Consider the following 25493-nt stretch of genomic DNA (forward strand, 5'->3'; position numbering starts at 1 on the left):
CACTTGCATTACAGAATTACTTTTTCGAAATTAAGCACATCAAGGGAAAAGACAACATAATAGCTGACACACTTTCAAGACTACCACAAGGATTACACCATAACAATACAGACTTTGAGAACACACACGATTACAGAATACTACTCATGCAAGACAAACAGTTTACACAATACTACATAGACCTATGCAAGAACATGGCAACACTACAAGATTCAGATCCACACTGGTACAAAATAAAACAAATCATAGTACAACAACACAATGACACTTTACAAGATAGATACATGTTACACAACAACATACTTTTCTACAAAAGACACACAAATGCTACTAACTGGTGCGTTTGCATACCACAAAATTCTGTGCACAAACTCATTGCGCACACACACACACAGTTTGGGGACACTACGGAACAAAGAAATGTCTAAACAAGTTACAAATGTATTGCTATTTTCCAAACACGAGAAGAAAAACACATGATGTTATCAGCAAATGTGTAGTATGTCAAAAATCCAAGCCACAAAATCAATCCACCAAAACAGATTTGCACTCTATCTTACCCACTGGACCTAGAGAGATACTTTGTACAGATGTTAGCGGACCTCATCCAACTAGCATCGGTGGTTGTAAATACATTCTAGCATTTTATGACGTATTTTCTAAGCACATCAAACTTTTTGCCATTAAGTCACCCACAGCAAACATCATCATCAGAAGATTCACAAATAATTACATGCCATACTGTGGAAAACCTAAAGCAATTCTATCAGATAATGCCACATATTATGCAGGATTCATCTGGAGAAAATTTCTAAAGGACAATAACATGAAGAGTATCTTTATTTCAAAGTTTCATGCATCAGCCAACCCTTGTGAGAGAATTTTTAGAGAATTAAATAGATTCATGAGAACTTATACGTCAACACAGCACACAAACTGGATACATTACCTAGCACTTTTTGAGGAAATACACAACAATTTAAATATATACAACACACCCTATACTCCCAGAGAAATCATGTTTGACACAAAGGAAACTAATGAATGGAGCAACCCACTACCAAAATTTTCTGACACCAAACCTTCACACGAGGAAAAGGTAAGGGAAGTACTAATTGCAATTACTGAACAAGCTGACATTAGAAATAAGAACTATGGTGCTAATCTGAAAAGAAGGCAAAACTTTACAATAGGCATGCAAGTTTTACTTAAGACCCACTACAAATCGTCATCACCTCTAAAACATAATGTCAAGTGGCGTCCATTATATGAAGGTCCTTACACAATCATTGATATACCACACCCTGGAGCATATCTGCTACAAAACCCCAAGAATAAGAGAATTTTAGGTTTGTACCCTAACAAAGATTTGAAAACTTTTAGCCATTAGCAGAGTATACTGATACAACAACAAGGTAAGTCACATCTGGTACTTCAAGCTGGAAGAAGAAGAAGATATAAGCTATAATCCTAAGTATCTACATTTTACAGCACCAGCAACAACAGCAGCAGCAAGAAGATAAGACACAGGAAGAACTAACAATTTTCATGCAAAGCACAGTTACTGATTACATTTATTAATACCCTGCAGACAAGCTGACAGACTAAATGACCGGAGACAATTGCTGCCCTGAACCTGATATATTAATTGCCGTGATAGACACTTGATTTGCTATTCACACTCACACCACAATCCACATGAATACAAAATGCACAAAAGACACACTACAGGAAATGACAAATGAGATTGAGCAAGGCTATATATATTATTTGTAAATGATACTTTGTGCATGTGCTAATTTGGAATTGATTGTGGATGTGATGTGTCGTGACTTATTGTAATAATGACTTTTCAGGACAGATCATCTCCAAGATGTTTTCTAACCTACTATGAAAGTTTATCTTGCAGGAAACATTTAATGAAGAAGAACACTTATTGTGTAGTACTGATGTAAAGGAAAATATACTTAAAAGGAAAACTTTATTAAAAAGGGGAAGAGACCTATAAAAGAAAACGGATTTTCTGAATGTATCACAATACACTGAACCTATAAGATAATTTTTTCTATGTCTGACCCATATGTACTTGTAAATATCTAGTTTAATGCAACTGAAAAATGTAAAATATGTATATGTATTACCAAACAATGTAATGTAAATGTATAGGTACACGTTTCACAGAAAATTTTTTATATCTATGAAACATGTAACAGAAAACTGTACTCAAAGTGAAGTGATATTTTGATATTTGTTATGTTTAGTGCTCTCTGTTGTGAACGAACGTTTTGTTTTGCAACGAACAATGTATGAACAAGTTGTGTGAAAAAAAAAAAAGTTCACTGCGCTCATGATGGGACACTATAGGTGACGTGAGTCGCAAAAGCACGGCACACTTTTCGGCGAAACGACGACACAATATTCAAGAGACGACATACTACTTTCGGAAGACGAAATTGGAGGTTATTGAGTAGATGCAGCACGGACTGGTCAGTATGGAACCACTGACACCATGTATTCCTACCAAGACGAAACCACATTTTAACTACGTCTTCCAAAGCACGCTTCATTGCGGTATTGTCGATCTCAGAATTATTTCTTGAAGAACTTCCTTCTCAACGTAAACTAAACGTGTGTCACGTGACATTTATTTTAAAGTGCAAAGACTTTCGCACAGTATAAACCTTTAGTAACAAGTGACATTCTAAGGAGAATATGTTCACATATCTCTGAATATGCACAAAACCATTAATTAATTTTATTTATTGAATGAACATGTGTAATAACATTTTGAAGTGAAAGAGAACAACGGACTATATTCCCAACAAAATTTTTACAAAGTAACAGCACAAGTGAATACGAACTGTGAAATTTGTTACAGTCTGTGTAGAACTGTTCTATAAAATTGAAAGCTTTGCGTAGTGTAACAATGTTACCACTGAGCCACTTCACTGGGTACCGGTGTTCCCGGGTTCAATACTGCTCGGAATAAAATATTTTTATTTTTTATTTTCACTTTGATTTATCTTGTATGTAAATATTATTTATGTATTTGTATATATGTATGACATTTATGATATTATATGTATGATGAATCTGTGAAACATGATACGTAACAACTTATGATTCATAACATGATAAATAAAGAAAATACGTCAACAAATTGCTCAGCTGCAGGTGGTACACCTTTGCCTTCACAATTTGGGGGGCAGTAGAGGTGGGCCAAACGGTTATTCTGGAGTAACCGTTATCACAGTTCCAGTTATTCTTTGATAACCGTTATCGTTAACCGTTATTAATAACTGCCAAGTTATTTTTCGCTAGCGAATACCGATAACTCCGACAGTTAAATAACGACATAGTTGGAATCCATCAGTTATCAGTATAACTGCGAGTAGTGTGAAATAGCAGGAATGTCGTATGAATCGTGTCATAACCTTAGCTTATTAACTCCGGGTACATTTTAGTTGATGTTAGAACGATTATTAGTGTTTCATATTATATGTTTGTAGGTTATCGGTCGCTATTAGAAATATTATCTTCGCAGCTGCGACAGAAAGTACGCGGAACTTCGCCAAAGCACTGTTTAAGTAAAATGTTAACAACGTGCATTTTTAAGTATGAAGTAATATGTAAACTGAGTACTGTAGGTTAAATTCGAAGCTTAATTTCTTGTGCTGCTCACATAATAGAATAAAGTGTACAGCCTTATAATACAACAAAAAATATATGTAATGTGACAGATTCGTTTACTCCTGTGCTGTAAAAGCTAGTCCTATTGGGGAAAGTGTGAGTACGCTAATCCAAGTTTTATGTCAGATTTGCAAACTGCTCTATTTCTCCAGCGACAGCATGTTTATAACATATGAAGACATGCAGATCGAAAAGGTTGACAGTGTTACATTTCTGGGACTAGAACTCGATAATAAATTCAGTTGGGAAGGGCATACCACATTTTTTCATTCTGTTATTTCATAAGGGAGCATATTCTGTGGGAACTTATCAAACGTAGCAAAAGTTTTTCGCATGTAAAAGCGTGTAATAAAAATCGTTTGTGGTATCAATTCAAGAACATCATGTAGGAATCTGTTCAAGGAACTTTGTATTCTAACCACTGCTTCCTAATATATTTATTACTTTATGAAATTTGTTACAAGTATTTCCAACCAATAGCTTAATACATAATATCAGTACTAGAAATGGGAACAGCAATCTACATAAAGACCTAAAATTACTTACCTTGGTCCAAAAGGGGTCCAATATTCAGGAACATGCATTTTCAATAAACTGCCAGCAAGTCAGCAACCATTAAAAACTTGGTTTCAGATAAGGCACGGTTTACAGTGTGTTTGAAAGACTATTTGATACAGAAGTGTCTGATTCCACCCATCATCAATATGCCGGAAATGGCTATTTTAAGTGTGTCTATGACGTCACTACATACACATGGCAACAAACACGAAGATACATATAAATAATACAATAACATTTCCCACCAAAAATACAATCAAACCAATGGGACAACTGCGGGAAGTTGGGGGTTTTAGAGTGAGGACAAGCTAGTAAAAAAAACACACCATGATCCCAAAACACAAAATGAAGAACAAAAAGAAAAAAAAAATACAGCATTCTGCTACACCAACAAAAATCTGCAGAAATCGGACACTTCCCTTGAACAATATAGGTCAACTATAGGTGACCATACCAATACCCACAACTAAAAGTACGAAAATTGGAATCAGACATTTCCCTTGACCTATATAGGTCAACCTCAGATGACGATACTAAAACATCAACACACACAACTATGAAAATGGGAATAGGTCATTTCCGGTGACCTATATAGGTCCACCACAGCTACTGATGCCAAAAAAGCAACACCTACAACTGCGAAAAATAAAACCACAATCCCAAAAGTCCACAAACTAATCATCCCTACATAAATTAAATCACATTCAATACATCATAAATACACAAAACATCACAGCTAGAAAAAAAAAAATTTAATTACCACCAGCAAATTCCGGCACTGCAACCTAGATCGACAGCCCCCCCCCCCACCCCCCCCCCCCCACACAAACCAACTCATAAACACTGTGCCGTAATGACATTCACACACCACAACACCTTTACATCGAAGCAGACGGGTGGAATCAGACGCTTCCATCGACCCCTCCTTCTAGTCTGTAGATGAATATCGTAACAGAGACTGTTAGACCAGCTTAGGTAAAAATTCTGCTATATTTCAGTTTTGACAGCACTTGGTTGCAACAGTCAAGATCGGGTATTCTGTGTACGATAAATTTATTAAAAGTACGTAACTGTGTTTTATTCTGTCAGTGTACCAATTCTGTAAATATTAGCAGTTACTGTGATACATTCACATATTTTGACAATCTCCTGAAAAATGATGAGGATAATAATTATTATATTCCACTGTATTATGTTATACTTTCTGACATGTTATTTGTCATTCGCGATGGCCAGCGGCTATTTCCGTAGCAGTACGAAAATATTTGTTCGCTCCAGTTACTATCCTCTCTGGAAATATCACCTGGAACTACGACCTTTAACTGGAGTCACCGAGTCAGGAACGTCTAGACACACAGTTATTCCGTTACCAGCTTCCAGGTTATCTGTGGTGGTAGCCCGATAACTACCAGAGAACTAGAACTACGAGCCAATAACGACAACTGCCAGAGGAGAATACCGGTCTCTGACAGTTATTTCCATAGTCGCTCGAATTCCTAAGTAACTTTCCTTCTACTACCCGTCCAAGCTAAATTAACACGTAAGGCGGTGGCTTAAGGGAACGATCGTACTTGTTAATGCCTGTACTGCAGCTCCTATCAGCCACGGCTCGGACATTAACTTTATTTAATTGTTTATGCTAAAAGTAACGAAGGCCCACGAAATAGTACACAGTTCTTATCAACAGATGGCGCGCAGTCTCACAGTTATTCCCATGGTCTATAGAACGCCTTCCAAATGCGCAGTACGATCTTCGGTCAACAGATGGCGCGAGGCACTGTTGACACTAAAGAGTTATTGAAATAACTGCCAGAATCAGAGGAACGGTTATCGCAGTAACCGTTACTTCTCAGTAACCGGTTATTTCTATCAGTTACGTTATTTTTTGCCACCTCTAGGGGGCAGTTTAAGGAACCATTTGCACTCGAGAACAGACAATATTTAATTTAGTTAACTTAGATTATATGTATCGATTTTTTAAGACAAGAGAATGCAAAATAAAGCAATTAACACCGCTCTCTTGTCACAGCGAGTAGGCAATCAACACACTCTATATCATTCGTTGTCCTAGAAGGACGTAATATTTTGTGTGGCTCCACAGTTAGCCATTTCATACTTATTTGCAGAAAAGAGGCGCAGAATTAATAAGTCGCTCTCATTTGTAAATGATCTGCAATTATTTCCCTATAATTTTACGTAAGTGTAATTTATATCGTAATGTATATGTTAAAATGAATATATGTTTTATTTAATTGTATGCTTTTCTTTGTTTTAGTAATTTTAGTCACTCCATTTTCATGATTGAAGCTCAGGTCAGATATTAGACTTTGTCTACAAAAAAATATATAATGAGCCCTGGCTACGTTCTGTACATCTTCGGACGTGCGAAGCTCGATAAATTCACGGCGTAAATTTTAATCTCTCAATTAGTTACTCAAGCAAACAACCAAGTATTATTATTATTATTATTATTATTATTATTATTATTATTATTATTATTACAAATTATGACTATTATTATTATTTTAATTTTTTTATTTGCTAAAAGTAGTATGACAGAAGTGATAAGTGATATGACCATATACATGTTGAATGTAACCTACACCCCCCCCTCCCCCCCCTCCCCCCCCCCACACACACATTAATTTTTAGTATGGAGTAAATGAAAGCAGTTTTCTTCCTTCGACAAGAACAAATATTGGTCACTTGATGCAACATGTCTGGTTCCTGCTTTTACAGTGTTCATATCTGCAAGATCTTGGTGAAGATCTGTGGATCAGTTGTCATAACCATAATAACACTTATCTACAATTGGTTTTACTGATGGAATGTAAATTTTCATTTTTTTTCTTCTCAAGTTGTTCATTTTTCGTGATTGTCACTTTCTGCACGGTTTCTCTTTCTCTCTGGTTTTGCTATCGGTGCCTGTGCAATGGCCATCCTAAACTTGAGCAAATCCAGGATACTTCTTCTAGGAACTTTATTGTCTCTGCAATCTTCTCTGTACTTCAACCAAGTGACAGTGCTCAAGTGAAGAAAGCAAAGTATTAGGGAGTCCATTACCTTGTTTTGAACAAAGGTACACTGGACTAAACCAGGCTATGAAGTTTACATTTTCATATGTTTACTATATGTAAATAACTATTTTTGAAATACTGTGATCAGACTGCTAAGCTGAATATGGACTGTTTTTCCTTTTATAGAAAACATTTTATCAGTTGTTTTTGTGATACAAAGTGTTTTCATATGTAGAACACTGTGAAATTGCAAAATATCTGAAGATGTGAATGAGATAACTAATTAGGAGGTATTGAATAGAATTGGAGAGAAGAGGAGTTTGTGTCACAACTTGACAAGAAGAAGGGACTGGTTGGTAGGACATGTTCTGAGGCATCAAGGGATCACAAATTTAGCATTGGAGGGCAGCGTGGAGGGTAAAAATAGTAGAGGGAGACCAAGACATGAATACACTAAGCAGATTCAGAAGGATGTAGGTTGCAGTAGGTACTGGGAAATGGAGAAGCTTGCACAGGATAGAGTAGCATGGAGAGCTGCATCAATCCAGTCTCAGGACTGAAAACCACCACCACCACAACAACAACAACAGTGAATCAGACTTTCTGAGACTAATTCAGCAATAGCTATTTGTTTTGTGAATACTGTGGTAATTGGTATTTCATAACTGTACAGATGATAACACTGAGAAATTCTCAAGGGCGCAAAAATAAATTAAGAAAAATTAAGTGGAAAAATCTCACTGTGAGTTGTCATTTGGCTAGAGGCTTTCTCATATTTTACAGAGCATTACTGATTCATCTGTTGCTGGAAGTTCCATGTCACAACCAATGGAAAAAGTAATAAGTGCTCCCTCAAAGCTGGAAACAGAATATGAATCAGAGGTAGGCTTCCCTGTTGGAGGAGAGGTGGACAAGATGCACTTTCTTCCATGAAGTGAACTGTGATAAGACTCATTAGACTTTCAAGTAATGCATTTTATTTTTGCTGGAAGTGTCTTCCATATTAACTGAACATAAAATTCCAAGGGGCTGCTAGGTATCTTTGTAGATTCTGTGGTAACTAATGTGAGATTCCACATATGCAGTACACAATTTAGTTAGCTTAAGTTTTCTGTATAGTAGGGCATATAGCACTATTAGTATGTTAACATTAAATATAATGAAATTTACTTAGATTTGCAATATGGTGCTCATTCATGTAAATGGGGATACACATTTCAAATGGAAAAACAGTGCCCGCATCTCGTGGTCGTGCAGTAGCGTTCTTGCTTCCCACGCCCGGGTTCGATTCCCAGGTTCGATTCCCGGCGGGGTCAGGGATTTTCTCTGCCTCGTGATGGATGGGTGTTGTGTGCTGTCCTTAGATTAGTTAGGTTTAAGTAGTTCTAAGTTCTAGGGGACTGATGACCGTAGCAGTTAAGTCCCATAGTGCTCAGAGCCTTTTTTTGGAAAAACAGTGTCCGTATATTTCTCTACATTTGTATTTAGCAAAATTTTCTGTAATTTAAAATTCGATTGGTCCTTGTTGTTATTTTAAAACAATTAAATCCAACGTGGCCATATTTTTAAAGCATTATGTCATTTGCAAAATTTCTTCACCGCCATCACCACCATACACTCTGAAAGAGATAGAATATAGTGAGCTCATAATAGTTAAACCTATGTGTGTTGGTCTAGAACAGATTAAAATTCCAGGCCCTAAAATCATAACAAAAAAAAAGATTAAAATTCTAGAAGTAATTTTTTTCAGTTAAGTTCATATGATGATTACATAATGGCTATAACAGATTAACCTCACCCAAATTCACTGCAGAAGTTAATGACTGAATCAGACTTTAACACTGAATTGTAATGAAAATGTTGAGTAAAAAAATTGCAGTCTTGCTGTGCTCTTGTGGTTACTTTTTGTGACTATTCAGTGTGACAAACATTGTGATATATTAAAATTTACACAGAATGCACACAGAAATCTGTTTTGATTTATGTTGATTGCTTTTTTTCCACACACCAAGCATTGCAAACTGTTGGTGATTGGTTACTGCACTAGAACTGGAACTATATAACTGTTACCAGGTGTGGTAAGTAACTACCTATTTCTGTATCAAACTGAAGTAATAGAGACCCAAACAGGCCATGAACAACATTTCAGATAAGTGCTATTAACGTGTTCAAGCTTAGTTTTGGTGAGGACTAAATTATTGACAATAGCCTACTTTCACTGCCAACTTATCAGCCACTTTTGTAAGGTGGTCCTGGCTATTGAGGATGTCTGCACAGGTGAACAGTGTAGGCTCCAATGTGTTCAGATTTGACTTTGTTGTTACCTTGCAATTCTAAACTGCTGCAACCGTTAACTAAATTCTTTTGTGGGCAATGTCAGTGCAGCCCAACACTTAACCATCCCTTCAGCTCTTCTTGCACTTAAATCTTAAAACCATCCCATCTTGAAAAACTTGCAGTGTCCAACTGTATAAGAATTACATGCATCACAGATGTCAACCTCACAAAATACCTTTGTTCTTTGCTGAAGTATTATATAGTTTCAGCTATCACGACCATAAGTGTCAGCAGCTAGTTAGATGTAGAGCTACACACCACATTGCTGCAGCTAAGCCACAGCTTGTACATACAAGTGGAGATATCCATTCACTGCACTGTTGGGCACTGAGCAGTTGTTACAAACACAGGCAAGCATTCAACCATTGTAGATAAGCTTTACACTACAGAATGTTTTTAAAAAAAGATCTCACATTTTAACAGTCTACATTTATTGATAAAAACAGTTTGGAAAAATGGCAAACATTAAGTTTTTTTATTTTGCAATTGCATTACAAATGCTCAGTCTACCATTTAATGGACTTTACCTATGTCACACTTTTGATATTTTAACTTATGTATTTGCTGCTGTAGTCATGATTTTAATTAATTTAATGGGACCTCAAGAGGAATCAATACATTCTTCCAAGCCACACAAGATGTTGTCACATCTGAAGACATTGGATGCTAATTGTCTAGGCCATTCTCACAGGGTCCTGTTGGTGTGCCACAAACAGGGGTTTCGGTATGACATGTTCCACTCCACAAACTGTCACTCTGCTGATATGTGTATCAATTTTTACCCTAGAGATGTGTCAGAGTGCCTCTAGACTGTGACACGTCCACTTGACAATGAACTTCACATGTAACAAGGATGGATGCTCAAAGAGAGCTGCAGTGTGTTCCAGCTACTAAAATGGTCACGTGTGCAATAACTGTACTGTATTACATCTACAATCTTTCCACTGTACAACTGTGGGTAAGCAGATGACCTCACCTGTGGAATAGATCATACGTATTTGTGTACTGATATATTACAGAATGGCAGTTCTCCTACATTCAGCTGTTGTGGCATATACATTATCACACATGTCCTCGCCCTGTGACGTCAGAGGCACCACCAAGTTGTGATACCGAACCGTAAGTGGCCTTCCAAAGCTGGTGAAGACATCCACTTCATTCTGCCTTGTCAGTATCCTGAGTTGACATTTTGTACACCCAATCTACACATATGGGAAACCAGAATGCGCACAGAGGATGGTTCCACACTTAACTATCTAAATGTTTCATGCTTCTACAAATATTTCTAGTTGGGGACTTGGAACAATTCATGCCGACTTCCCTGTTTTTTTTTTTTTTTTTTTTTTTTTTTTTTCTCATTTCATTTCTGCAAATGCTAGCGAATTAGTAGTTGTAGTGTCAAAATTGCCTGGTGAATCTCATTGAAGTTTCTGTTGGTAGTGCAGATTACATCTGCATTTCACCTCACACATCTCCGCCCACTGCAACGATCGATCTTGTCATTTAGATTTTGGTTCATCACTTTCAGCAACTGTTTCTTAACACTGGAAATCTTGTTATTCCATTCACACCACTACCCCCAGTGCAATTGGAGTTCTTCTTTAGTGCCACATATAATTGTTTCACACACTCAAAGAGAAAGACTGGACGTGATGAAAGCTCAGAAAGTAACAAGACTCCTTAACACAGTGAAAGTAAATAAAATCATGTCCTAATACAATTTCAAAAGAGCAAGTTCAAATACTTTCTGAAAAATTGTGAAAAAATATAGTATAAAATAAAAATTATGGCACTGCTGTTGCTGTTTTGATATTGAAATTTTATGAACAGCCGTAATTTACACCCCAATGAGTACATTGCATCAAGTGGCCAATGAATCTGTTAGTGAATTATGAGAACAAACACATTAACACTATAGAAAACACTTAATTGAAAAGCAGGTCACATTCAGCGATTCATCAATACAATATTATTCCAATTACAAATTGAATTGGTTGTGTGCCTACCAGTGGATGGAAAGCAGTTTGAAGGCAAAATAGATATATGCGAATCCAAAAATAAAGGACATCATGTAGTGCTCAAAAGACAACCAGCTGCTGGTATTTCTGCCCTATCCTCAAAACATACTTCCAAAATGCCATACTCAGTTCATATATATAAGCATCATTTTTCCACATAAATGACATTACCATATGGGCATCCGTCAGCAAAAGACTACGAAACATCCCTGCATGTTCTCAGCTCTGTTAGTCACATGACTACTATCCTAATCAAAACTCCATCTGAAGCCAACTGCATTTGCTCACAAATGGTCGTTTATATTTAGCATTTAAATCATATTCATTAAAATTATTTATCACAAAATTTAAAATTTCTTCAGTTCATAATTGTCATAAAATATGCTTTTTCTAGATCATCATATCCTTGGAATGTACATACACTAATCAAAAGTCTTATTATTTTTACAGCTTCCAATTCAACATTGTGTTATTCAAATGTTAGTTTTTGTTTTTAATACTGATTGCTAACTTCTCATTCAAAAAACAGTTAAATCTTACGTGCATTAAAGTAGAAATGTTTGATTGTGGATGTCTTGTCTTGACAGTTGTTTTGTCTAAATGTCTGTTCTCTGCAAAATTTTCCACAGTACATAGCCACAGCTATGATATGTATTATCATGCAACACTGCCCTCTGTTATGTTACAGTCTCAGTGGTTACAAATGGAACACATTACTCCACAGCCATTAAGCCACATCTGCAATATTTCAGAATGCTACACAAAAAAAGAAGGACTGTTACTCTTTCTTGTAAGAAATGCCACAAAGCATGACAATTTAAATTTTTCACGTTCACTGACTCCCAGAGCATTCTGCATCTCAATATGTGCATATTATTCTGGTTAACCTTATTTGAACACTTGCACTCAGTGTGGTGTCACTGCCAGACACCACATTTGCTAGGTGGTAGCCTTTAAATCGGCTGCGGTCCGTTAGTATACGTCGGACCAGTGTGTCGCCACTATCAGTGATTGCAGACCGAGTGCTGCCACATGCCACGTTTGGTCTAGAGAGACTCCCTAGCACTCGCCTAAGTTGTACTGCTGACTTTGCTAGCAATGATTCACTGTCTACATACGCTCTCATTTGCAGAGACTATAGTTTAGCATAGCCTTCAGCGACGTCATTTGCTACAACCTAGCAAGGCGCCATATTCAAGAATTAGAATGAATTCTGAACAAATAATATTGTGAATCATGTATCGTCAAGAGCGACGTTCATCACTAATGGATTAAAGTTAAGTATCACTCTGATTACATCCGCCTTCTGAATTCTAATTCCTTGTCATATTCCAGACCTCACGTCAGTATTGTTCTTCCCTCCTCACGCCAGCCTGCGTGAGCTAAAACACATGCATTTTGGCCACCACTTGTAACACGCTGTTGGCTCTTCAGCCAACACAACAGCTTCTTCATCAATGAAACTCAGTTGGAGTAAAAGTCAGTTGACAGTGCTCATTGAGAATATGGAAGACATAAACCAATTTCATTTTATCACTAATGTGAAGAATGTGCATGAACTCTAGTGTGTACAGATGGCAAATGAAAGCAAATGTCTAGCTACAAATTTCTTGTAAAATATTTCTCTTTCATGAATATTGGACATGTATTCCTAGGTATTTTATTTAATGTGTATCACTTGTTTGGAGGAACTCATTCCTGCTTGCACTAAACACCATACTCAAATTGGTGGCAACAAAGAGAGGCTTTATTATTTCATGAATTTCCCAGAAAATAGTACAGTATCATATTTGTTCCCAGTATATAAGTTTAACACTATCAGTACTAACACACTACTTATCCATGTCTGCAGAATACAGGTACTTTTGTCTGTGTTAAAAAATTAATGCCTTGGAAGACATCAGTCATATAAATACTAAATTAACTCTATTTTAATCCCATTTTGTCTTCTGTAATATGCGACTATGAACAAAATTCTGTCTAGTATAATGTGAACAAAATATATTACGTATATGACATTGTTTACAAAAAATAAAGAAGCATCCATTCATTTAGGTAGAGTAACTGAGTTCATATATTCATAATGATAACTGCTGAATATTGTATTTAAATACAATAGCATGTCCTACATTGATTTGTAATGCATTTTCACAAGAATGTGTTCAGGTACAGAGAATATGGCAGTGGCCTCTGGGTACCCCAGAGCCAGAAAGCGGTCCCCAAAGTGCTCCTCCAGGACATCAAACTCTCTCCTGCTTTGATGGGGTGGAGCTCCATCAGGCACTAACCACATCCTGTCAAAATGAGTGTCCCTTTCGATAACGGTGATGAAATCATCTTCCAAAACCTTCACATACCATTCTGTAGCCACTGTGCCATCGAGGAATATCGCACCAATTATTCCGTGACTGGACATTGAGGGTGAAGAGACATATTGATCCCAAAATGAGGATTCTCAGTTTATTTTCTTTTATTTATTTATTTATTGTTCTGTGGGACCAAATTAAGGAGAAGTCTCCATGGTCATGGAACGAGTCAATACATGAAATTATAACACGATATTAGAAACAGATAAAATGAAATATAAAAAAACATATTCAGGTGACAAGTCGTAAGTTTAAATGAAGAGAATCAACAATCTAACACTGGAATTTGCTTAATTTTTTAGCTCTTCCAGGAGCTCCTTGACAGAATAGAAGGAGTGAGCCATGAGGAAACTCTTCAGTTTAGACTTAAAAGAGTTTGGGCTACTGCTAAGATTTTTGAGTTCTTGTAGTAGCTTATTGAAAATGGATGCAGCAGAATACTGCACTCCTTTCTGCACAAGAGTCAAGGAAGTGCATTCTACATGCAGATTTGATTTCTGCCTAGTATTAACTGAGTGAAAGCTGCTAGCTCTTGGGAATAGGCTGATATTGCTAACAACAAATGACATTAAAGAAAATATATACTGTGGGGGCAATGTCAGAATTCCCTGGTTTTTGAATAGGGGTCGACAAGACGATCTCGAACTTACACCACATATAGCTCGAACAGCCCGTTTTTGAGCCAAAAATACCCTTTTTGAATCAGAAGAATTACCCCAAAAAATAATACCATACGACATAAGCATATGAAAATATGCGAAGTAGACTACTTTTCGTGTTGAAGTGTCACTTATTTCAAATACTGTTCTAATGGTAAATAAAGCAGCATTTAGCTTCTGAACAAGATCCTGGACATGGGCTTTCCACAACAGCTTACTATCTATCCAAACGCCTAGGAACATGAACTGTTCCGTCTCGCTTATAATATGCCTATTCTGTCTGATCAAAATATCGGTTCTTGTTGAATTGTGAGTTAGAAACTGTAAAAACTGAGTCTTACTGTGATTTAGCATCAAATTATTTTCCACAAGCCACGAACTTATTTCATGAACTACATTATTTGTTACTGTTTCAATATTACACACAAGATCCTTCACTATCAAGCTGGTGTCATCAGCAAACAGAAATATTTTTGAATCACCTATGATACTAGAAGGCATATCATTTATATAAATAAGAAACAGCAGTGGCCCCAGCACCAACCCTTGGGGAACGCCCCACTTAACAGTGCCCCATTGGGACTGAACATCACTACCACTCTCAATACTGCGGAGAATTACCCTCTGCTTTCTGTTGTTAAAGTAAGAGACAAACCAATTGTAAGCTAGTCCCCTTACTCCATAATGGTCCAACTTCTGCAGTAATATTTTGTGGTCAACACAGTCAAAAGCCTTCGTTGTTGTTGTTGTTGTGGTCTTCAGTCCTGAGACTGGTTTGATGCAGCTCTCCATGCTACTCTATCCTGTGCAAGCTTCTTCATCTCCCAGTACCTACTGCAACCTACATCCTTCTGAATCTGCTTAGTGTATTCATCTCTTGGTCTCCCCCTATGATTTTTACCCTCCACGCTGCCCTCCAATACTAAATTGGTGATCCCTTGATGCCTCAGAACATGTCCTACCAACCGATCCCTTCTTCTGGTCAAGTTGTGCCACAAACTTCTCTTCTCCCCAATCCTATTCAATACTTCCTCATTACTTATGTGATCTACCCATCTAATCTTCAGCATTCTTCTGTAGCACCACATTTCGAAAGCTTCTATTCTCTTCTTGTCCAAACTATTTATCGTCCATGTTTCACTTCCATACATGGCTACACTCCATACAAATACTTTCAGAAATGACTTCCTGGCACTTAAATCTATACTCGATGTTAACAAATTTCTCTTCTTCAGAAACGCTTTCCTTGCCATTGCCAGTCTACATTTTATATCCTCTCTACTTCGCCCATCATCAGTTATTTTGCTCCCCAAATAGCAAAACTCCTTTACTACTTTAAGTGTCTCATTTCCTAATTTAATACCCTCATCATCACCTGACTTAATTCGACTACATTCCATTATCCTCGTTTTGCTTTTGTTGATGTTCATCTTATATCCTCCCTTCAAGACACCATCCATTCCGTTCAACTGCTCTTCCAAGTCCTTTGCTGTCTCTGACAGAATTACAATGTCATCGGCGAACCTCAAAGTTTTTATTTCTTCTCCATGGATTGTAATACCTACTCCGAACTTTTCTTTTGTTTCCTTTACTGCTTGCTCACTATACAGATTGAATAACATCGGGGAGAGGCTACAACCCTGTCTTACTCCCTTCCCAACCACTGCTTCCCTTTCATGTCCCTCGGCTCTTATAACTGCCATCTGGTTTCTGTACAAATTGTAAATAGCCTTTCGTTCCCTGTATTTTACCCCTGCCACCTTTAGAATTTGAAAGAGAGTATTCCAGTCAACATTGTCAAAAGCTTTCTCTAAGTCTACAAATGCTAGAAACGTAGGTTTGCCTTTCCTTAATCTTTCTTCTAAGATAAGCCTTCGTTAAATCAAAGAAAACACCTAGCATTCGCAACCTTTTATTTAATCCGTCCAAAACCTCACAGAGAAAAGAGAATATAGCATTTTCAGTTGTTAAACCATTTCTAAAACCAAACTGAACGTTTGACAGCAAATTATGTGAATTTAAATGCTCTAGTAACCTTGTATATACAACCTTCTCGATAACTTTAGCAAACACCGATGGCATAGTCCCCCAAATGCACCAGTTTCACTTACTGATGAACCTGTTCAAATGAAAGTGGGCACCATTGCTAAACCAAATGACAAGGTGCTTACTAATTCCCATCATGCCCTGCATCCAACCATGCAGTTCAGAAGTTACAGCGATTTTATTCCATTTAGTTGAATAAGTGTCACCCTGCACAAATCCAGTGCTTACTCCTGTCTTGGTCACAAGATCTTGTACAATGATACAATGAACTTTGGGACCATAGCTCACACTTAGTCAGTGCCATTCCCTTCAGCTTCACTATTTGCCGTAATGTGGTTCTGTCCTGTGATATTTGGCCATCTTTGAAGCAGTTGTGCCACACCTTTATTCGAGAGTTGCTCGTGGCGTTGTCATCGGAACCGTATTTGTGCTTCTGATTGGTTCTTACTTAGCTGTTGCCAAGTTTTCGGCAAAACTTGATGTAGTATTGCTGCTCAGTTTTTTGTTGCTTTAAAACTTATAGAAATCATAATCAGATGAACACCTGTGACACACCCTGTCACTGGCAGTTTGCATGCAACTGATCTTATACTAGCAGAGAGGAAAATCCACAGCTGCAGAAAGGTGTTCCCCACATCTTTACTCAACAGAAACTTGCACTTCACCCTTTCTATGTAAGGCTGGCTGATGGTTTTTAACCTTGTGAGATGAAGTGAATGCTTGATCAATTTCTAAGTAACTTGGAGTGTTTCTTGAGATGTTAAACTAACTTCTCTGCAACAACTCTGATTATCTGCAGGCTTGAAGTCCTGTGTCAAAGTGTTTGTACTTGGCCACACATCACCCGCTTACTGAACAGTGCACCAAACAGTTGCTAGCCAGTCAGTTATGTTCTCATCCTGTCTTTTCTTTAAGCCACTGATTGCTTAATGGAGTTATGTTTGAGAATTGTTATACACATCCTTATAACACAAGATGTTGCTCTCTTTCCTCTGTAGTAACTGACATCACTGTAGTCACTAGTTCTCTGTACACAGTTAATCAGGTACATGTCCCTTCATAGTCCATGATGGTATTGCTTGGAATCTCCCAAAAGTCTGCACATTAAATTATCTCCACTGTCTGGTTTATATGGTGACTGTTCGTGATGAATTTGGATTAAGTGAACAGTAAGTTAGTAAAATCTCATGGCAGCCAAAAGATTGAGGCACTTAATCTGTTACACAAAATCTTAAGCTACCAACCAGTACTTCTGTTTGCATTATGTCTGTGGTATGTCCGAACAATTTCCAAGGCTTGATTAGCTTGTCAAGAAATAAGTATTTTGTCTCTTTACATTATGCAAAGAAAATGACTGTAGCTTGAATTAAAGATCTGTCCAAACTTTCTCCCTTTTGTTGCATTTCAGTGGTGAAACATCTGTTTATGGCTCAGTGAATCAAAACTGAACACACTGGATTTGTCAAAACCATTCTGTTGGCTTCTGTGTTAGAAATGTAACAATTAACTTCACGTTTAAATTTTGCATAACTATGCTGAATTTAAAGGTTCATTGATTTTCTTCTGATCTTCCAACCCACTGATTAAGCCTAAATTTAACCATCTATTTGCAGAAACCCTGTACATCCTTTGTCATGTGAAATAACTGATTGAATACATTAGTCAGTATCAAACTGAAATGTCAAAGGTGATTCCATCTTTACATCATGTACAATTTCCAGGTACTGTCCGCATTTTTACACCATTTCTAAGAAATGAGCACCAGTTTGCTATGCAAAAACATACCAGAATCACAAATATAAACTCTTCGTGGACAAATTTTGGGGAAAAATTGCAGCTTATATGGGCCAGCATTACACGAAAATTAAAATAGTGCATATTTACATAATGAGGCACCCAATCTGCACCCTAACTTTAAGGCAGGAAAGAGATATCAGCTTTAATTAGTTTTATTTACAGAAAATTATTCTAGCAAGGCTCTATTCTTAATCACTAGTAGAAGAATCATTGTCACCATCTTCCCATAGAGAATAGTTCTCAGTTCCATCTTGTTAATATGTGATAAATTTTAAGGATTTTTCCACCAGTGTTTGTGGAATGTGGAGTCCTATGCACATTTCAGCCACTTACAAATCTCGCTGCTTGATTTTCAACTTAGCGTGAACTTGTTTTCATCAGCCATCCATTATGCGTATTGCTGTTTAAGTGCAGCTTTGAATGACTCATTACCACAAACGTGTAGTGATTGCAGGACTTTGTTAGGCCTCTAGGCATAATAGTAGTCAGTTTTCACTTTCCATAACTTATCTAGGACTTTCTCAGTTCAAAGTCCGTGAAAGCTGTCCAGGAGCAACAAGTTCCACTTATCCAGTAACTCCAGGGTGATGTTGCCAAACAGGGGTCACCCTGTTGACCACAGTCATTTCCGTCCACACCTTCAGTTTTGCTCTCACCAGTATGCCTTTCACTGAAATTTTTGGAGTAGTTTTCCTTTAAAATATAGTGTAAGGTGGTAGCTTTCATCCATCACCTGTTACAAACATCACTGTTCACCTTTTTGCTTCTCATTGCCACCACTTCATATCATGATGCCATTTGATCTGTGTTACCAAACACAGAAATGTTCACAGTGCAAATTTATCATGCAGTGATGAAAAATCACTTCTCTTCATCACCTGAATGCAATGAAGTGACAGTAGTTTTCCTCCACAGATCTAATCCATTTCATTGATCTGATGGAATTAAAATTTCTTACATGAATTTCAACTTTTTCTTCAATAATGATAGAGGCTGGAGGATTGAATTAAGATATGTGGCGTAGCTGGGATTTGAACCCTGGTCTCCTGCCACACTAAGCAGATGTGCTGACCATTGCATCACTGTAGCAGTATGGCTAACACAGTTGCACGGACTGCCATAGTCCAGTGCCTCCCTAACACAGATTTAAATTCACACCTTCACTGACTATTTGGGAAGGCGAAAATGGGCTGAAGTTGTGAGTAGAATTTAATTTTATGGAGGGCACTGGACTAGTGTAGTGCGTGGAGCTGCGCTAAACCTACTTATACAGTGGTGTAATTGTCAGCACATCTGACTTATAAGCAGCAGACCAGGTTAGTCCCAGCTGTGGCACAAATCAAATCACTCCTTCAGCTCCTCTCATCAGTTTCAATTCAAATATCTCAATAGTCAGCCCTGACTAGTTTTGAAACCAGAGATGCCTAGTTCTTTGACTGAAGCCAGTGCTGGAGTAAGCACATTTCACTAGTAACCGTGCAGCCGTAATAGGAGTCCTTTCGCCAGTTATGAATATGACCCTCACTCCTACTGTACTTTCTTCCCACAGTTTCCAGTGTTATTGTGTTCTTTCAATGTGCACCTGACATGTCAGGCTGAAGCCACAGTGCTACAATATAACAGGATCTATTGTTGGTGTAGCAGTACCAATCTTATTACAATTACCTCCACACACCCCAGTTTTTGTCCTTGAATTCAGGAAAAATATGCAGATTATTCATGTACATATGGTATGTTGAATGGGTAGTAAGATGGCAGTATGCTCTGTATACCTTATTGTCATAATACTTTGAGAAATAATTGTACTACTTCTTGCTGTTGTGCAGAAGGGGAAGCTATCTTGCTTTTGTCAACAAAGACAGTTGTTCGGGTGTACCTCATCTGGAAAGAGGTGTAAAAGTTGGTGGCAGACGAGCAGCAGCACACGACAGGAGTAGCTCACAATGGGCCATACTTCTGCTGGGCGAGCGTCCACAGCCACCGTTACTGATGTGCTCGTATCATCTGGCAAGTGTGGCAGACAGATCCGCCTGCTAGTTTTCCTCTTTCTCTGTTGGATGTCTGTTGATGGGATGCTCAGAGATGCAGAGGATTTTGTTAAAATACTGACAAACAAACTGATATTGCCCCCACAGATTCTAAACTGGAGCGTCCTTAAGGACATGAAGCAAAATGTGTATGTATACATGCCAAAGAGCATGAAATGCGGTAGCTGCAGTGAAGTAAAACGACCTGCAGGTCTTACTTGTTGGTTACATTACTGCATTACAGCCTAAATTTACTTAGCATTCCTTTTGTGACCTAGTTAATGGGTAAAAGAATTGTTCAGTACCTCGAAAGGTAATGGACACTGATAAGCCCTTGTTGGAATAGTAGCAACTACTTTTGATGCGCAGTCATACAAAGACTCAAACACTTGCAGGTGTCTGAAACCCACATAATTGGAGAATTTAGGGTAAGTGACTGCATATAGGGTGTTCATACGACCTATTTTTGAGTGCTGCTAGGGTGCTTGGATCCTCCCCCAATAAAAGAAGTTAAAATCTGACTGCAGAATGATTCTACAGCCCCAGCAAAAATTCTGTGTAAGGACCATAAAGATAAGAGAAATTAGGGCTCATATGGGGCATATTGACAATTATTTCCCCCTCATTTTGTTTGCAAGTGGAACAGGAATGCAATGGCTGGTATTGATACAGGGTACCCTCTGACATGCAATGTATTAGGGCTCATATGGGGCATATTGACAATTATTTCCCCCTCATTTTGTTTGCAAGTGGAACAGGAATGCAATGGCTGGTATTGATACAGGGTACCCTCTGACATGCAATGAATGGTACTTGTGGAGTATGTATGTAGTTGAGATGGTGTGTGTGTGGGGGGGGGGGGGGAGGGGGTGTTCATCCATTACCTATTTTCCATATACAGTAGAAGACCGTGTGGTTTAGTTCTATTATATCTAATCAATCTTTCTTTACCTTTTTTTCCTGTAACTTCATTCCCTATCGCAAAGACCGTAACATATCTTCAAGCACCATCCCCTGATTATGTCACTTTGTTATAGCAAATGCTAGACTGATCAGTAAATGTTTTCTAAAACAGGAAATTAAATGAAATTTGATTCATACAAATTTGGTAGGTGATTTCTATATGGACACACCTGTTTATTCAGCAGTACAGCTTCAGTTCAGAATATGATTAGGAGTAATCCGCTTACAGGCCCATATCACTAACGTCGTCAGAAAGGTCACAGTTCATAGTAGTAGATGGAAAGTCATCGAGTAAAACAGAAGTAATATCCAGCATTCCCCAGGGAAGTGTTATAGGCCCTCTACTGTTCCTGATCTATATTGACCACATAGGAGACAATTTGAGTAGGCATCTTCGATTGTTTGCAGATGATACTGTGATTTACCATCTTGTAAAGTCATCAGATGATCAAAATGACTTGGAAAATGATTTAGATAAGGTATCTGTATGGTGAAAAAAGTGGCAGTTGACCCTGAATAAAGAAAAGTGTGAAGTTATTCACATGAGTACTAAAAGAAAACAGCTAAATTTCAATTACGCAATAAGTCACACAAATCTGAAGGCTGTAAATTCAGCTAAATACTTAGAGATTACAATTACAAATAACCTAAACTGGAACAATCACGTAGATAATATTGTGGGTAGAGCATTCATTGGCAGAACACTTAGAAGATGCAACAGGTGTACCAAAGAGACTGCTTACACTACGCTTGTCTGCCCTATTCTGGAGTATTGCTGTGCGGTGTGGGATCCGCATCAGGTGGGACTGATGGATGACATCAAAAAAGTACAAAGAAGGGCAGCTTGTTTTGTATTATTGTGAAATAGAGGAGATAGTGTCACAGACATGATACGTGAATTTGAGTGGCAATCATTAAGTAGGTAAAAATACAAGGGCTAGTAGAAACTCATGGGTAACAGAAGAAATATTGAATTTAATTGATGAAAGGAGAAAATATAAAAATGGAGTAAATGAAGCAGGCAAAAAGGAATACAAACGTCTCAAAAATGATATTGACAGGAAGTGCAAAACGGCTAAGCAGGGATGGCTAGAGGACAAGTGTAAGGATGTAGAGGCTTATCTCACTAGGGGTAAGATAGATACTGCGCACAGGAAAATTAAAGAGACCTTTGGAGAAAGGAGAACCACTTGCATGAATATCAAGAACTTTGATGGAAACCCAGTTCTAAGCAAAGAAGGGAAAGCAGAAAGGTGGAAGGAGTATATAGAGGGTCTATACAAGGGCGATGTACTTGAGGACAATATTATGGAAATGGAAGAGGATGTAGATGAAGATGAAATGGGAGATATGATACTGTGGGAAGAGTTTGACAGAGCACTGAAAGACCTGAGTTGAAACAAGGCCCCTGGAGTAGACAACATTCCATTAGAACTACTGACAGCCTCGGGAGAGCCAGTCCTGACAAAACTCTACCATCTGGTGAGCAAGATGTATGAGACAGGCGAAATATCCTCAGACTTTAAGAAGAATATAATAATTCCAATCCCAAAGAAAGTAGGTGTTGACAGATGTGAAAATTACCAAACAATCAGTTTAATAAGCCACAGCTGCAAAATACTAATGCGAATTCTTTACAGATGAATGGAAAAACTAGTAGAAGCTGACCTCTGAGAAAATCAGTTTGGATTCCGCAGAAATATTGTAACATGTGAGGGAATACTGACCCTACGACTTCTCTTAGAAGCTAGATTAAGGAAAGGCAAACCTACGTTTCTAGCATTTGTAGACTTAGAGAAAGCTTTTGACAATGTTGACTCGAATACTCTCTTTCAAATTCTGAAGGTGGCAGGGGTGAAATACAGGGAGCGAAAGGCTATTTACAATTTGTACAGAAACCAGATGGCAGTTATAAGAGTTGAGGAACATGAAAGGGAAGCAGTGATTGGGAAGGGGGTGAGACAGGGTTGTAGCCTCTCCCCAATGTTATTCAATCTGTATATTGAGCAAGCAATAAAGGAAACAAAAGAAAAGTTCAGAGTAGGTATTAAAATCCATGGAGAAGAAATAAAAACTTTGAGGTTCGCCGATGACATTGTAATTCTGTCAGAGACAGCAAAGGACTTGGAAGAGCAGTTGAACAGAATGGACAGTGTCTTGAAAGGAGGGTATAAGATGAACATAAACAAAGCAAATACGAGGATAATGGAATGTAGTCGAATTAAATCCGGTGATGCTGAGGGAATTAGATTAGGAAATGAGACACTTAAAGTAGTAAAGGAGTTTTGATATTTGGGGAGCAAAATAACTGATGGTGGTCGAAGTACAGAGGATATAAAATGTAGACTGGCAATGGCAAGGAAAGTATCTCTGAAGAAGAAAAATTTGTTAACATCGAGTATAGATTTAAGTGTCAGGAAGTCATTTCTGAAAGTATTTGTATGGAGTGTAGCCATGTATGGAAGTGATACATGGATGATAAATGGTTTGGACAGGAAGAGAATAGAAGCTTTCGAAATGTGGTGCTACAGAAGAATGCTGAAGATTAGATGGGTAGATCGCATAACTAATGAGGAGGTATTGAACAGGATTGGGGAGAAGAGAAGTTTGTGGCAAAACTTGACTAGAAGCAGGGACTGGTTGGTAAGACATGTTCTGAGGCGTCAAGGGATCACCAGTGTAGTATTGGAGGGCAGCGTGGAGGGTAAAAATCATAGAGGGAGACCAAGAGATGAACACACTAAGCAGATTCAGAAGGATGTAGGCTGCAGTAGGTACTTGGAGATGAAGAAGCTTGCTCAGGATAGAGTAGCATGGAGAGCTGCATCAAACCAGTCTCAGGACTGAAGACCTCAACAACAACAATTTTAATGGTACTCACAATAACACAATTCTACTATTACAGGTAAGAATCTTGTGCAGACATATTTGATTTACCTTGTACTTACATTTAAACCTGTAAGTAGCTGAAAAGTAAATTAATGTGTAAGCATTATTGATATCAGGGGAAAACGGATTGTTCCTTTACTTGGATTTTTACATTGAATTAGTGCTTGTTTCTATTTTGTATGAATTGTGAAGACAATTTAGTCTTATGCTAAGAACGTGACAGTTTAAATTTTCGTCCACGGTAAGATTTACACAACAGTAAACATTGGATTATACATACAGTTTTCAGTGAGTTGGGGGAAGAAAATTTTGTATCTTGTTCACTCATCACAGTAAACTGATCCAAAACATGTGATTAAGCAGCATCAGCTGTTGACTTCTGGATGACGAGTATGATGTATATTAATGTAGTATTAATCATGTGCTTTTAACATACTCTTTGTCAGGAATTAACCTCACACAAACATGAAACAAAGTTCATGAAACTGGTATAAACACATCAGATGTACAAAAATGCTAGTAAAAACTCGCTGTTAGTTGTAATTTTTTTAAGTGGTGCAGCATCTAAAAAGTTTAGCCAATAACCAACTAGGCAGGTTCAATACTGCTGCCAGACTTTCTGATCTAACCACCTAAATTAGAGACCATGTTATTTCCACTTAATGTGGTGGGAAATTTTTTAAGGGTATTTTTCAGATAGTGCTACTGTGTGGCAGTGACATGCCATTTTCCTGGAGCAAAGGAAATATAATCAAATTTTGCAGTTACAAAAGTAAAAAATGTTATCCTTAAAGACACGTACATGTAGACAAAGGCAGGTAAAACATTGTCCAAGAGGACATAGCTGAAAGAAAGGAAATTGTGCCAGATTTTTAATTTTTGTATAAAAGCATTAATTACATTGATTTGCATATTTAAGCAGTTTTGTTGCATGCTTTAGCACTTTTGTTACAGTTTCTAAGTGCTGTTGTAATTCTTTCAGTCACTATGGTTTTCACTGGAATACTGTCTGAAGAGCAGTTTCATGCCTCACTGTGTCTTTGCTGTCCTGTTTCCCACATGAATACTTCCTAAGTTATCAGATATAGCCAACTAATCATTAGCATTCTTCTGTGACACTGTATTT

This window comes from Schistocerca cancellata, chromosome 11 (genome assembly GCF_023864275.1).
Source record: "Schistocerca cancellata isolate TAMUIC-IGC-003103 chromosome 11, iqSchCanc2.1, whole genome shotgun sequence".
Classification (NCBI taxonomy): domain Eukaryota; kingdom Metazoa; phylum Arthropoda; class Insecta; order Orthoptera; family Acrididae; genus Schistocerca; species Schistocerca cancellata.